This window comes from Ambystoma mexicanum, chromosome 7p (assembly GCF_040938575.1).
Source record: "Ambystoma mexicanum isolate Mex_15411 chromosome 7p, UKY_AmexF1_1, whole genome shotgun sequence".
NCBI lineage: Eukaryota > Metazoa > Chordata > Amphibia > Caudata > Ambystomatidae > Ambystoma > Ambystoma mexicanum.
Window position 1 is genome coordinate 810721925 of NC_090939.1, and position 17300 is coordinate 810739224.

Consider the following 17300-nt stretch of genomic DNA (forward strand, 5'->3'; position numbering starts at 1 on the left):
TAGCTAACTATCACCAAATTTCCATTACTCCCTTTTTGGGGAAGCACCTTGAAAAGCTGGTCATCTCACAGCTCAATCATAATTCCGACTCTGTTGGCTCTCTCCATGACCACCAATCTGGTTTCAGAGATGCCAGAAGCACAGAATGCTCTCCTGAACATCCGAGAAGACCTGCTCTCCAACCTTGACTCTAACATTCCATCTGTTCTCATCCTACTTGATCTCTCCAATGCTTTCGACACGGTCAAACATACCATCCTGCTCAATCGTCGTTGTGACAACCTGAGTATCACTAATCAGGCTCTGGGCTGGCTGACCTCTTTACTTTTTGATTGACCCTCCCAGGTACAACTTGGGTCCTTCCTTTCCTCTATCTCCCTCTCTACCTGCAGTAGACCAATATCTAGCTAATCTCGCCTATTCCATTTTCATTTTCTGCTCAAATTTCCAGCGCTATGCTGATGACACCCAACTCATTTTCAGACTTCCCTCTGACACCTTCTCTCCTTCCCTCATCTCAGATTGCCTAATCGCCTTTCAAAACTGGTGTGCCGCCAACGATCTTTGGCTAAATGCCAACAAGACTGAGATCCTCCTCACTGGTACACCTGCACCATCCTTTCCCTTCACTCTCTGGCTGACCTCCCTTGGTCCTCCTCCTAACCCTTCCTGCAAAGCTAAGAATCTCAAGGTCATCTTTGACTCTGCACTTTCCTTCTCTGCACACATATCTGACATCTCTAAAAAGTCAAACTTCCTACTGCACCTCCTTAGAGGTACTCTGCCTTTCCTCTCCTTCCCACAGAAGCTCACTGTTTCCCAAGCTCTGGTTCTCTCTAGGTTGGACTACTGTAACAGCCTCTTTCTAAATCTACCTGCCTCCACTCTTCGCCGTTTACTACTAATCCAGAACAGGACTGCGAGACTTGTCCTTGACCTCAAGCCCTGAGATCGTATCTCTCCAGCTCTGAAATCCCTTCATTGGCTCCCAGTGGACGCAAGGATTAAATTTAAAACACTCTGTATTGTCCACAAGGCTTTCTGGGGCCTGGGTCCAAAATACCTTCAACTATACCTCCGTAAATACCTCCCCTCTCGAGTCTTTCACTCCTCTACTTCTAACTCCCTCAGGGTCAGTTGTTTTTCAATTAAATGAGCTGGGGGCAGATCCCTGTCTTCAGCGGGGGCCTCCCTTTGGAACAGCCTCCCGGCCACTTTGAAACTTGAGGAGAACCATCTCCGGTTCTGGAAGCACCTCAAGACCTTCCTCTTCACTTCTGCCTTTACTCCTCTTCTCCCCTGCTGATCAGTTTTCTCTCTTGATACCATTCTTCTGGCCACCCTAGGGCCCATGTGCCTGCTCTCCCTCCTGCACTGCCTCCATGACACCCCATGCACTGGGATCTGTATCAGTACCCATACAGTCCCCTATTTTTCTTCTGCACTTACCAGATATATCTGATCTGACAAATCACGCACTTGCCTTTGCCTTTATTTATTTATTTATTGCATTTGTTTATTTATTGCACTCATTATTTATTCTGTTCACTCCTTTGTGCAGCCCTTTTCCACTTCCCTCTTCCCTGCACTTTTCCCCCTTTTTCCCTTTTCTGTGCACTTGCGTGTTCTTAATATCACTGGGCCTAGTAAGACCGTTTTTTTTTTAAAATTCTCCCTTGTTCCCCTCCCTTTGCTTGGTCACGCTCTGAAACACTTGTGTATGAGCGTAATATAAATAAAATATCATATCATATCATATATACATATTATCACTGGGCATGTTATCATTAATTTTCAAAACCGTACCATGTACGCTCTCCCCAGAAATGACATTCTACTGGCGTTTGCATCCACAACCTTTCAGAAGAACCTACAATGTCTTATTTAATGGTGCAAAAATGACATTTAAACGATCATAACTTCACATTACTGTTTCTTTAGGTTACTGAAATAAATACTTTCATATCAAACAGTCCTTTAAATCAAATGGATGGCACCTGTCAGTGGAGGGCGGCCCCTAAGATTGCCCCATCATCCTACCCCCCCGTGTCAGCTCTGGGCAGCAAGGCTACCATAGCAAACTTTCATTCTGGCAGATGCAGCTGAAGAGAGATGTCACCAGAAATTCACACTGGCCTGTGACAAGGCCAGTTCCCCTGATCCATTGTTCTTGGCTGGAGAAATTCCAGAAACTCTGACGAGGTTGCCACATACCACATCTTGGCCCCTTTCATGTGTCCAGGGGCTGGTCTACTTGGGGAAGGTAATTCTGTTCACAGGGGAGGCAGGGCCCCCTGAAGCCAGTGCCTGCCAAACCTGTTCTACTGGTCTCAAAGTAATTTTTATTTTTGCCTTTCTTTAAACAGAAGTCAAGTCTTTTTGGGAGTACATATCATGTATATTTTAGAGCAAACCCCCATCTTCCATCACATTTCTGTTCAAGCACAGGGCATCATTTTAACATTTCACTTTCAAAAGGCATTTTCCTGCTTGGCAAAAGCACCATTTTACACGTGGGTTAATTTCTCTTGGATGTCACTTTACAAATGTGGTTCTTCCTTGCATCTTTATTATGAACATTTCCATAGCCCTAGTCAATTTCTAATACACAGGAATCTGTTCAACACAAGGGTTCTTTGAAACTGACATAAGCAAAGAGTGAGAGAGAGCTTCTTGTGAAGAGTTTTGCCAGTGTCACTTTGTTGCAAAAGTAAAACGCCGCCACAGGGCCTGTAGTGAATTTCTCTGCTATTTCACAAATTTTACTTGACACACATGCCATTCAATAAGGAATGCACTCCTTTGGTGTTGTACAACCTGAAGATAGATGGGCATTAATGCGTTTTACTGGAACCAAACTGTGTAATGTTGAAACAAATGGAAATGGCATCAGTGAGCAGTCATTTTAAACACAGAATATCTTCTTTTTCAGTGGGAAGTTTTGAGCTGCGAGCATAGCAGTGCTGCCTTTGAATTCTTTTCTTTGGTGCACATGAAGAAAATACTTGCAGCCATTCTCAGCGTGTTCTAGGTTCCATCTTGCCCCATATATGCTCGACAGAGCCAGCGCAGCCATTCTTCTTGTAACTGCTGTAAATGCAGTTTGGTGATGTATGGGAAGTTCTGCTGGGCTGGTAAATGTACCCCACAAGGGGTAGGTCCCTCTTTAACTGAAGTTTTAACTGAGCTTTGAAGCGATCCACAGTTAGGGTGGCTTTGATTGTGATAGGCAGCGGGGTATCAAGCGGCGCAAGTAGGGAGAACGAGTTGAAGCGAGAGGAGCCCTGGGGGAATAGGACAGTGAGGTTGAGTGCAGAGGAGGATCGGAGGGAACAAGATAGTGAATAATCAGAGATACAATCATACAGGTATTGAGGAGCCAGACCATTTATATCTTTGTAGGAAACTGAACAGGTAGCGGTTGAACATGGAGAGACAATCATCATGTTGTTGGTAGACAGAAGTCTCGGAAGGTCTGAGTAGGTTGTATAGGGTATGGGTAGCAACATTGAAAACGTTTTCTAGAGGGAGGAAGAGTAGAGAGGAAGGCCAAGGTGTAGGCTTGAGCAATAGTCATGTTTGCTAGCCACATGGGTGGAGATTATAGTTTTCATACAGTGGTTTATAAAAAAAGGATGAATTTTCCGAATGTTGCAGAGGTTAATACGAGCAGTTTATGCAGTGTCAGGGATACATTGTTAGCGTCTGAGGTTACTATCAAAGAGGACTCAATGATGCAAGCCTTGGGCACTGGAGCAAGATGGTCATACAGCAAGGAAATACGAGAGAGAAGGGCAGGATTGGCCTTGGAAGCTGGAAAAAAGATGTCTTCCAGTTTTGAAGAGTTAAGCATGAGGGAGCAGAGAGTGAATGATCACAGCACTGGAATACTTATCAGGTTCACACAGAAATGTTTATCTACAAACGTAGGAAAGAAAACGTGCGAGTAAACGTTTTTTTGTTAAATTTTGAATTGAGAGAGAAAATTACAGATGGAGCTTAAAGAACACACACAGACAAAAGGGGCAGTGGGTAGCTCCTCCATAATGGGCAAAGCAGGGCCGACCCACCAGACCCATAATGGATATGTTTTCTTATAGTATACAGTGATGGAAATTAAGATTGGATAAGCAGGAGCTAAAAGCAGCTGTTGGGTATCCAGCATTAGCCATTAACGAGGAGATACCCCTGGGGACTGAGGAGCTAGTTCATATTGTTCTACAAATCAAACTTCCACATAAAACACATAAATATCATTGTGGCCATTATTTATGTACTCTCATGCTTTAAATGTCATATAGATGTGTCCTAATGTGTATTTATAGATTGTCAAAAATGCAGAGCTAAATTCATATAGGTGTGCTTGTTCGGCACCTGCTAGCCTCGTGAGCCAAAAGTAACTCCTGATGGCTGTTGGTGTCAAGCTAATTAGGTTATTCTAGGCTACAGGCAAGATCTTAATAGCTCCTAGCTCCCCTCAGTTTTGAACACTGGTATAATTACTGGCAGTATATGCAAAGCAAACATGAGTGTGTTCTGATATGGGAATGCTTGCACATATTGGAGCAGTCAGCATGAAAATGTTTTTTGAAACTAGTGTACATTTATACATTGTGGGAAAGGTATCACAAGAAATGCTGTTCGTGACTTGCGTCTATTGGATTGCAATTGCAAACTGTGTGGCTTTGTACCCATTAATCCAAAACGTTTGCACTAAAATGCACCATTTTAATGAATTCTTTCAAACATTTTCTCAGAAAAAAAACCCGAGCTGCACCTGGTTGGTTTGGGCTTCCTCGCTTTTCTTGATCACTCCGAAACTTTTACACCTCTTCAATTAAAGAATGCCCCAGCTACCCCTGCAAAAAGGGATACATGAGAGATCAAAAACACCTAAACAGCACACACTACTAGCAAACGCTTCCAAAAACACAACAACCTCTAAACTCACCAAAAACATTCCATATCTCATCCAAAACCACCAATTTGTGAGACTGTAATATCTGCTAAATTATGTATGGGATGCACCTTAATAACAGTGACTGCACCAGTGAGCACATCCTGAATGATGTGCTCCAGAACTCTGTCATCACATAGTGTCAGTCTGTGGCCTGTGGCCCTATCTCTGTGAGCAGCACAAAGGGTTGTGTGAACCCGTCAACACTAGAGCTGGGCAGCTTATTAGACAAGAAGTAGGTGGGCATCTGTCACGACACTTGCAATGTGGCAATCATGCCTGCCATGAAGCTTTATCACCTGGGGCTACGATGACAATCGTTGGCATGATCTGGGAGCACCTGGCTATGGAATACTGGGCCTATGATAATGATTTGTTAGTTCTATAGTGCTTTCCCCACCGCACTGTACATATAACTTATTTACATACAAGTATCACCCAACCGAAGTTGGTACTCATTTATGACCACCCTGCATCTGTATCCCAAATAGATGCATGGGGCCCCAGTGCCCCACTCATACTCCCAGCTCCCTTATCTCATCTCTACTTTTTGGGGCAGGGTGGCTTTGTTCCCCCTCTCCTGTACCCAATGCCCCCTTCTCCTTCTCCCCCTCTGATATGGGCTACTGTGCCATTGTTCTTCTCTTCCTGCGCCACCCACCCTCTCACACGGCCTAGCCTGCCCCCACTTACCACCCGCTGCCCATGTGTGTCAGTGTGTGAGTGAACACAGACAAACATTTCACTATGCATATGCCAAAACTGTTGTTCTTGTGGTCAGTGATAATGAAATGAGTGTCAAGAAAAGTGCATTTCCGTTTGTTGACAATATGGATAGAAATGCCTATGGAGTTAATAGCTCGTGTGAAGTAGATGAACACAATGGGCCTCATTACGGGTATGGGGGTAGCCATGCCGCTTTTAGCAGGATGGCTAGCCCCATACCGGGTACCGGGTCCAGGTTCCAGGAATGAGGAATTACCGGGCCATTCCGACCTTGGAGGACCCAGTAATTCCCTTTCCTGGAGCCCGGATGTTAGGGAGAATTTTCACAAATGATTGATTTCCCTTGCCTACAGGGTCCCTCAGCAGCTTTGCTGGATTTCTAGGATTTATTTCTTTCACCTGGTAAGAGTGTGAGCCTTTTTTCCCACTCTTACATGTGTTTTGCTATATGTATTTCTACTTTCTGTGTGATCTTGGGCACTGGAGCCTCACCTACTCCATGTGCACCACTTTTTGTGTGTGTTACACAACAACCTCAGTGCAGTGACACAGGGTTGTCTTTGAGACTTCGCACTGACTCTGTTTTTCTGAGGCTGACTACTGTCCCCCAGAAACAGATAAAGTTGCCATTAACTTTATATAGTCACTTTAAACTACAGACCCAGTACACCCCATTTTACATGGAGTATTGGAAAGGGTTAACTCTTATCCCTTTTTCTCTGTGCCTCTTGTAGCTTTGTTTCGCTCCCTTAACAATAAGACTTGGCTGGTGGCAGCGGTATATACCCTAACATTTCTACCGCGATTATCTTTCATAAACGTAGTAATGTTTTAGGCTATTATATTAGCCTTAAACATAAACCCGCTTGACCAAATACATTTTATTTTGGTTCCGGCTGGGTTTATTTGCCATTTCTTTTTGTTAAAGTCTTTCTCGTGTTTCTCTCTGCATGTCAAATGCGGGATGACTGCTTTGTTCGCTGTCTTTTCGCGGGCTTCTGCACAGAAGCCCTCCTTAAGGCGCCTGATAGTCTAGGTAGGCAGGATGTGAGGGAGGAATCTTCGGACCCCTTCCATGGGTTCCCTTGGTAACCCAAGTCGTACTCTTGTCTGATTGGCTAAGGGGACTGGCCTTGCCAGGCCAGCCACCCTGCTGTGTGATTGACAGCCAGGCTGTATGAATGGGGGAAAACTGCATAAGAAGCAGGTCTCTGGGACTGGAAGAGCAGAGTCACCACTGGAACGAAAGACCCAACGAGGAACTGGAAGAAGAGGACCCCTACCATGACTGAATCGCCCGGTGAAGCCCTGCTGCAGGTCCGATTCGCCAGAATTCGACGACAAAGAAGATCCTCCAGGAAACTTCTTCCCTTGAGCTGTGGGACAAACCAGTTCCCCCTAAACTACAAGCCCGGACCCCTCCTCTGGTCGAATTTGCAGTACAGAGCTACAGTGGCTGGATAGCCAGGAAGGTGGGACCCTGCTTGGGATTTAAGGAGCACACCTTTTATTCGTTGTTTTGCTCTGATGCTGGTTTCCTCCCTCGGTGGCACAGGACCCTCCAGTCTTCCTACTTCGTGTCAGTTCGACAGTCGCTTCAGGAACCGTGAGCCTGCAGGAACCACCAGGAACGTCCGGCTCAGCTCCCCCTCCGTTTTAAGGTACTGTGCAAATCCGGTTGTCCGTTTCGTTCAACCGCAGTGAAAGTGTTTGAAATCTTTCTCCAAACTGAGGGCTTGTCCTTCTCTTCTCTTTGAACTAACTTTTCTACCAATCAACCTCATGCGGAATCTGTGCTACGAACTTACGCTGAACTGTGTGATCTTGAGCAAAAGACTTTTGACCCATTGACTTTGGTCCTAAGCCTTTTCTAGCTGATGTCCTCACTGTAGTCTCTCTTGTTCAATTGCCCTGAGTAGTTACCTGTTAGTTTTGCCTAATTTCTAATAACTTTGTCTTTCCCTCCCTTTTAAATTGCTGGAGTGCCATTTTGCTCCCACTTCATTTTGTGAGCTTAACTTGTCTGCAATATAAGGGAAGTGGTGTGGTGTACTTATGATTGTGATTTGAAACTTGCTTAGAATAGTGAAATGTTATGCAGCTGTTGAGTGAATAAATATATATTCTTTTACTTAGAAACCTTGAGTCAGTGTTTGCCTGAATCATAGTAATTGCTGTCCTTTGTGTAACTATGTGTACTGCTCACTTACTCTTGACATAAGTCTGGCTGCTCCACTATTGCTACCACTATAACTGTGTAGTATAGGCTTGTACCAAAGGTGAAATCGTACTGTCACTTGTAGTCTTAATTGTGTGTAGTGTTCCCAAAGGGAACTGCATCTAATTCTTCCTAACACTGGTGTACAGCTGTGAGGACAAAAGTATAGTAATTACACTTAGAGTGCTGCTATTACCTTGGATCAAATAACCACAAGGCTAACATTACTAAAAAGCAACATTAATCATGTCTAATGTGGAAGGCCACAGTCAGGAGACCCTCCTGAGCTAGACTGCTGATTATTTAAGAAACATGTGTAAAGAAAGGAAACTCTCTGCCAAAGGCAAAAAGATTGAATTAGTTGAACAGTTGTTAAAGAACCGAAGTCTAGGGAGAGGGTCTGAAATACCTGACTCTCTAGCAAATGTGGAAAGTATTGAGGATGATGCTATGTCTATTAATGATGAGTTGGAAGAGGAAGATCTGTCTCTTAATGTAGGCCTCTCTGACCCCTTGCCTGCTCAGCAACCTCAACCCTTATCCACTGGGACCCCCACAGGTCCTACACTCAGTCCTGAATTCATTGCTCTAAAGAAAATGAGGCTTGAACTGGAATTCAAACGTTTAAATGCTCAAACTGAACAAAAACACCAAGAACTTAAGCTCAGAGAAATGGAGTTGAATCATGAACTTGAAATGAAAAGATTGTCTCTTGAAAATGCTTCTCTCCCAGAGTCTTCTATGGTCTTCCAGTCCTAAGAGACCCAGTATGCCTAAAGAAATTGTGGGTATGTATGAGGTTAAGCTTGATATTTTTGATTGGTTTGCAATGTTTGAATATAACCATGGTATTCACGGTCTCACAGGGAATCAATTGCTTCCCTGGCCCTTCTCTAGGCTACCCACTGTCACATCTGATGTTGTGACGGAGTTGGGGAGATGGATAGGATGGATTGTGAGTGTGTGAAGCTAGATTTAATTTCTAGATTTGGGAAGACCCCTTCCCAGTACCTTAAGAGGTTTAGGGCCCTCAAAAAGCATGATGGTACCCCTTGGGCTACCCGGGTATGTGAGTGTTTGAAAAACTTGGATGGTTGGATTAAGGGTTACAGAGTAAACACTTATGAAGGAATGAGAAATCTTGTTATGTTGAAGTCTATTTTTGATGTCTGCTCTCCTGAGCTCAGACAGCACTTGGCCGATTCTAAGGAGATAGATCCAAAGAAGCTAGCTAAGGCTGCTGACTTGTGGGTTGCCAACAGGGCTACTCAGAAAAAGGATGAGGGGAAACAGCCAAAGAAAGACAACAAAGAGAATTCTAATACCTCCAATCCAAAAGAGGGCCACAAACAACAACATAAGGGTAAACCACAAGGGAAACCAAATCAGGCAAGTGCACCATCTGGGCCCAAACCAGATGGAGGTCAGAACAAACCCCCATTCATCAAACATTTGGGAAATGTTATGTTTGTGGGTCAAATGACCAAGTGAAAGGGGATCCCAGATGTAAGGGTAAACTTTCAGGGGTCCACACTGTCTCATTAGCCTTCTCCCCCGAGGAAGAAGTACCTATGGTAAGTGGAAACTTTCACCTACTGGCTGAAGAACCCATGAGAATCTCAGCCAGTGTTTCTTTAGTATCCCTGGGCAGTGGGAACAAGAATTTAGATGTCTATAATTCCATTCCAGATAATACTAAAGAGTATTATAAAGATAGTGTTCTTGTGAATGGTCAGGAAACCCCTGCCATCAGAGACACTGAAGCCAGCATAACTGTGGTGTACGAATCAAGGTGGAGGATGTTGCTAAGGCACCAAAACACCTCACCAAGTTAGCTGGAGGCCCTATGAAAATGCTTCCCCAGTTACCAGCTCTCAAACAGTGTAATGACATGACTGTCAAGATACATGTTAGTGTGCAGAGTGAAGTGCCTGGGAGGGTCCTGTTGGGTAATGACCTTAAAACTCTTGGAGTTGTGTCAAGCACCCCCAGGCCTCCCAGTAAAAGGAAACAGGAGCTCACCAGGTCTGCAAGGGAGAGAACCTTGAGAGTCTCTCCAGATAAGATGGTAAAGGAAACTATCACTCTCACTCCACAGGAGTTGCTCACTGCTATTTCTAGAAAGAATGAGGCAAAGGGGAAACCCAAGACCTCCAGGAAAAAGTCAGACAGCACCCCTGTGCTACCTACAAGGACATCCCCAAGATTGTCCAAAGTCACTCCTGTGACTACTACACCTGCTGAGGCAGAGTGTGAGGTGCAACCTTGTGTGGTTGAACTAGCATCTGAAGAGTCCGATCTGGAAGAAGACACTGTTTTAGTTGAAGATCTTGACCCTGTTGAACATCCTGAGCTGCAGTCTTTACTGGCAGAAGGTGGACCCAACAGGGCAGACTTTAGCAAAGGACAGAGAGAGTGTCCTACTCTTGAAAGTCTTCGACAGCAGGCTGCTAACCAACTTGATGGGCAAGAAGTTGGGAAGCACAGGTTAAGCTGGGAAGATTGCCTCTTCTAAGAGTGAACCAACTGAGTCTACCCCTGCAGACTGCAAAAGACTTGTAGTGCCCCTTGCCAACAGACTCCAGTTCCTTCAGTTAGCCCACAAGATGCCTTTGGCTGGTCACTTGAGTTTCAAGAAGACCAAGGAAAGTCTCTCTCTCTACTTCTGCTGGCTTAAGATGGGTTCAGAAGTGGACAAATTCTGTAGGAGATGTCACACTTGCCAAACCTCTGGCAAGAGTGGAGCCAAGAATGTGGCACCCCTGGTGCCTCTCCCAGTGGTGATAGTTCCTTTTGAGAGGGTGGGCATTGGCATTGTCAGTCCCCTTGACCCTCCCACATCTTCAGGGAACAGGTTTATCCTGGTTGTAGTAGACCATGCTACAAGATACCCAGAAGCCATACCTATGAGAACTGTTATGGCTCAGGCTGTGGCTAAGGCTCTACCTGGTATTTTTACCAGAGTAGGGTTTACTAAGGAAGTGATATCCAATAGGGGATCTAATTTTATGGGCCTCATTTCGAGGTTGGAGGCAGCCATGCAGCTATTAGCGCCATGGCTTCCTCCAAAATCCTTCCGACTCCGGTCTGGTGGATGGAGCAATTACCGGTCCATTCCGAGGTGAGCAGGACTGGTAATTCCCCATTCACCAGAGCCATTCCCCATTCCCATTTGAGCCCACATAGGGCTCAATGGGAAGGAGGAAGGCAGCAATAACAGTACCGCAAATTGCGGTACCATTATTGACCCCGGTATCACTTTGCGGGTCCCGTTCTTAATGCCTGGTAAAACCAGGCGTTAAGGAAGGACCCGCAAAGGGAACTCGGAGTAGGGCGGTAAGAGATTACCGCACTGGTGCCATTACCTGTGTCGGTAATCCATTACCACCCACCTCGTAATGAGGCCCTATGTCTCACTACATGTAAGCCATGTGGAACAACTATGGTGTCACTTACAAGTTCTCTACAGCCTACCATCCACAGACAAATGGACTGGTAGAGAGGTTTAATCGTACTATGAAGAGCATGATAGGTGCTTTAGAGGAACCCCTTAAGAAAAAGTGGGGCCTTCTACTGCCATGCCTTCGCTTTACATATAGAGAAGTCCCTCAGGAGGGAGTTGGTTACAGTCCCTTTGAACTTCTCTATGGCCATCCAGTCAGAGGTCCATGTTGCCTGATCAAGGAGGGGTTGGAAATTGCTCTTTCCCCCAAGCCAGTCAGAGTGATTGACTATGTGATAGGTCTCCAGAGCTGAATGTCACACATGATGGCAGAAGCAAGTGATAACTTGAAAGCAGGTCAGGCTCTGGCATGACCAGAGGGCCAGCATGGTTGAGTTTACTCAAGACCAGCTTGTATTAGTTATGGTGCCAACAAGGCAGAGGGCCTTGCAGGACAAATGGATAGGACTCTTCAAGGTTGTGGGCAAACTTGGAGAGGTGAACTATCTGGTGGATTTAGGCAGACCTAAGGAGGCTCCCAGAGTCTTTCACACCAACCGTTTAAAGGCTTATGTCTCGAGACCTTGCTTCTAGCTTCAGCTCAAGAGGAAGAGGAAAGTGAACTTCTACCTGACCTTTTCAGAGGCCAACCTTTAGATGAACAGATAGAAGGAGTTACATTCTCTTCTCAGCTGACTTCTGAACAACAAGACGAGTGCAAAGTTCTGTTGAATCAGTTTGCCTCCTTGTTTTCACTATCACCAGGCTTGACCCCTTGGGGCCAGCATGATATTCTCACTGGTGACTGTTTACCTGTCAAAAGCAGGGGGTACGGAATGTCAGAACATGTGACACCCTACATCAAAGGAGAGGTCAACAAGATGCTTGATCTCGGGGTTATAGAGCCCTCTACAAGTCCATGATCTAGATCAGTTGTTCTAGTACCAAAGGCAGGATCCAAGGAGGTGAGATTCTGTGTGGACTATAGAGCTCTATAAGCAGTCACTAAGACTGATGCCCATCCTTTGCCAAGGACAGATGAACTGGTGGATAGACTTGGTTCAGCCAAGTACCTCGGTACATTTGATCTAACCTCAGGCTATTGGCAGATAGCAGTGACAGAAAATTCAGAGGGGAAAACTGCATTTTCTACCCCAGCAGGCCTCTACCAGTTTAAGGTTATGCCTTTTGGACTAAAGAATGCACCTGCTACATTTCAAAGGATGGTTAATCAAGTTCTGAATGGGATGGAGGACTTCTGCATGGCATACCTGGATGATATTGCAGTGTTCAGCCCTGCATTGAAAGAACATTTGATCACCTGTGATATGTTTTGCAGGCTCTTGAGCAGGCCCATCTGACGATAAAGGCAGGCAAATGTCAAATTGGTCAGAGTAAAGTGGTCTACCTTAGTCATGAGGTAGGAGGGGGTGAGATAAGGATATTGCCCAGCAAAGTACAAGCTGTGCAAAACTGGCCCACCCATACTACTCAAACCCAAGTGAGAGCTTTTCTAGGTCTCACTGGGTACTACAGGAATCTCATTTAGAACTATGGGACCATAGCTTCTCGTTTGAATGTGATCTCCTCTCCCAAATTCACTAAAAAGGTAAATTGGAATGAGGAGTGCACTCAAGCCTTTGAAATCCTGAAGAAAGCCCTTTGTCAAGCTCCATTCCTAAGAGCTCCAGATTATCACCAACCCTTTATTGTGCAGATAGATGCCTCCAATATAGGTATAGGTGCAGTCCTTAGTCAACTGGATGAGAACGGTAGGGAGCACCCCATTTACTTCATCAGTAGGAAACTGAATGAACCAGAAACAAGGAGGGCTACCAGAGAGCGTGAATGTTTTGCCATTGTGTGAAGTTTGACGAAGTTTAGACCATACTTGTGTGGATCTACATTTGTGATTCAAACTGACCACCAACCCTTGAAATGGTTAATGCAAATGAAAGGGGAAAACCCAAAACTGCTAAAATGGTCAATCTGCCTGCAAGGGTTTGATTTTACCATTGAGCAGAGAGCAGGATGTCACCACCAAAATGCTGATGGTCTCTCTAGGATGTTTATAACCAACTAGAGGTAGAGATTCATCCAGGAGTGGATTAAATACTCCTGCCCGTTAGTCTGGGGGTGGAAGGCGAGTGTTTGGGAGAATTCTCATAAATGGTTGATTTCCCTTACCTACTGAGTCCCTCAGCATCTTTGCTGATTTCTAATATTTGTTTTTTTCACCTGGTAAGAGTGTGAGCCTTTTTTCACACACTTACATTTGTTTTGCTATGTGTATTTCTACTTTTTGTGTGATCCTGGGCACTGGAGCCTCACCTACTCCATGTGCACCACTTTTGTGTGTTACACAGCACCCCCAGTGCAGTGAGTGACACAGGGTTGTCTTTCAGACTTCCCACTGACTTCGTTTTTCTGGGGCTGACTGCTGTCCCCCAGAAACAGGTAAAGTTGCCTTTAACTTTATATAGTCACTTTAAACCACAGACCCAGTACACCCCATCTTACATGGAGTATTGGAAAGGGTTAACTCATCCCTTTTTGTCTGTGCCTCTTGGTGCCTTGTTTCGCTCCCTTAACATTAAGACTTGGCTGGTGGCAGGAGTATCTACCCTAACTTTTCTACCGAAATTATCTTATATAAATGTGGTAATGTTTTAGGCTATTTTATTAGCCTCAAACATAAACCTGCTTGACCAAATACATTTTATTTTGGTTCCGGCTGGGTATATTCGCCATTTCTTTTTGTTAAAGTCTTGTCTTTCTCGTGTTTCTCTCTGCGCGCCAAACTGGGGATGACTCCTTTGTTCGCTGTCTTTTCGCGGGCTTCTGCACAGAAGCCCTCCTAAAGGCACTTGATAGTCTAGGTAGGCAGGATGTGAGGGAGGGATCTTCGGACCCCTGCCATAGGTTCCCTTGGTAACCCAAGTCGCACTCTTGTCTGATTGGCTAAGGGGACAGGCCTTGCCAGGCCAGCCACCCTGCTGTGTGATTGACAGCCAGGCTGTATAAATGGGGGAAATCTGCATAAAAAGCAGGTCTCTGGAACTGGAAGAGCAGAGTCACCACTGGAACGAAAGAACCAATGAGGAACTGGAAGAAGAGGACCCCTACCACGACTGAACCGCCCGGTGAAGCCCTGCTGCAGGTCCGAATCGCCATAATCCGACGACAGAGAAGATCCTCAAGGAAACTTCTTCCCTTGAGCTGGTGAGACCAACCAGTTCACCCAAACTACAAGCCAGGACCCCTCCTCTGGTCGAATTTGCTGTACAGAGCTACAGTGTGCCGGATAGCAAGGAAGGTGGACCCTCCTGGGGTTTCAAGGAGCGCACCTTTTATTAGTTGTTTTGCCCTGCTGCTGGTTTCTTCCCTGGTTGGCGCAGGACCCTCCAGTCTTCCTACTTCGTGTCAGTCCGACAGTCGCTTCAGGAAACGTGAGCATGCAGGAACCACCAGGAACGTCCACCTCAGCTACAGCTCCCTCTCCGTTTTAAGGAACTGAGCAAATCCGGTTGTCCGTTTCGTTCAACCGCAGTGAAAGTGTTTGAAATATTTCTCCAAACCAGTGGGCTTGTCCTTCTCTTCTCTTTGAACTAACCTTTCTACCAACCAACCTCATCCTGTAATCTGTGCTATGAACTTTACCGCGCACTACCCTGAACTGTGTGATCTTGAGCAAAAGACTTTTGACGCATTTACTTTGGCCCTAAGCCTTTTCTAGCTGATCTCCTCACTGTTGTCTCTCTTGTTCAATTGCCCTGAGTATTTACCGCGTGGTCTTGCCTAATTTCTAATAACTTTGTATTTCCCTCCCTTTTAAATTGCTGGAGTGCCATTTTGCTCCCACTTCATTTTGTGAGCTTTACTTGTCTGGAATATAAGGGAAGTGGTGTGCTGTATTTATGATTGTGATTTTAAACTTGCTTAGAATAGTGAAATGTTATACAACTGTTGAGTAAATAAATATATATTCTTTTACTTACAAACCTTGAGTCAGTGTTTGCCTGATTCATTGTAATTGCTGTCCTTCGTGTAACTATGTGTACTGCTCACTTACTCTTGACATAAGTCTGGCTGCACCGCTATTGCTACCACTATAACTGTGTAGTACAGACTTGTACCAAAGGTGGAATTGTATTGTCACTTGTAGTCTTAATTGTGTGTAGTGTTCCCAAAGGGAACTACATATAATTCTGCCTAACACCGGACCCGGTACATCCCCATTCCCATTTGAGCCGGGAATGGGGAGGATGCTAACAACAGGCCTGTTAATGACAGGCCCGTTGTTAGCATCCTGGTCTGCTAGAGGGTCCCGCTAAGGACGCCTGGTTTTACCAGACGTCTTTAGCGGGACCCGCGAGCAGACCTCGTAATGAGGTGGTAGAGGGTTAACAGCACCAGCAGCTCTACCTGCGCCGTTAACCCTCTACCGCCTTCCTCGTAATGAAGCCAAAGGTTTTGCTTGTTATTTCCCGCACATATGTGTATATAGTATGTATTCCTGTGGTAACTGGCTGGCGACCGGTGTTCTTGTTATTTCTGTAATCTTTACTTGACCTCAACAAACTAATCGCTCTGTGTTGTTTGCTTTTCTGGGCTACGCTCGACTGGTTGATAAATGCTAATTTAATGTCGGAATACCGTGCTGCACAGTTTCCCCGACGCTGTGTTTACTGACTGTCGCCTAACACGATCTGAGGTAATTTTTTTTTTTTTTATTTGTCATAGCTGGAAAACCAACTTTTCAAATGTTTTATATACACTGTTATACATACATTATTCCTCGTCTTAAGAGAAAAACAAAAGAAAAATAATTAAAACAATATTTACCACCCATCAAAGTCAGGACAAATGTGAAACACATAAAAAAAAAAGAAAAAGTTAAATAACACATTTTTGAGCACTATGACTAAACAAAACAAAATGCCACAAAGTGATTAAATTGTCAACAGATAAGATCCTCCATGTTCTCATTTGGGTCAACATTCACCGTTCACTTTGAATTAGTATGAGCAGTGTTTGAGGTTGAATTCGGATCGGGGAAGATTAGATTTAGAAATTGCACAATTGCAAGCTGTATAGTCAATCTTGGATTAGAAAACAAACAATTCCATATTTGCGCAGAACTGGTGCCATTTTGTACCAACAATTTATCCCCGAAGCATTTCACTCTATTATCATTTAAAATTGGGCATTCAATTATAAGATGTTGTAGTGATTCACATTGTCCATCAACCTTACAGTAACGGCAATAATTCTGCTCCTTTGATATTAACTTTCTTCTGAACAAGATCTCGTTTGTTTCATATTGGTTAAATCTAAATTTTAAATATTTCCGTCTGCATGCATGCGACGGGAATTTAAGCAAATATTCTGCTATTACCCCATACCTTTTGTGGCCAAAAGCCTCAGGATTGAAGTCTTTGAGATTGTTACAAAGTTCCAGGTTTGAGATCCAATCTTCCTGATGAATTTTATTTTTAGCATGATCAGGGTTATTCAACAGAAGCTCTATTGACACAGAAGCATCAGCAGCTGCATTCAATGTATGATTTTTCCACAACCTTGACATACCCGTTTTAGCAGTTAATAGGTTTTGAGCTAATGCATTTATAAAGGTCGGTTTCCCTAGGCCATCTAGCATTTTCCGTAGAAGGGCACACTGCTTCCATACTACATGGGCATATAGGGAAACCAAACCTAGTTCAAATCTCAGCATCGCAAGTGGAGTTCCTGGGGAAAGTGATAGAACTTTTTTCCAAAACCTAGCTTCTATGCTATCCCAGAATTTGCGATTTTGTGGTACCAAGGCCTCAAATCCATAGAGCAAAATTGGGATTACTTTGGTCTTATAGAATAGCACTACATGTTTAACTGTAAACTTCCCATACCTTCTTAACATAATTTTGGATTGAGATATCAGGGAGCTTAATTTCACCCGA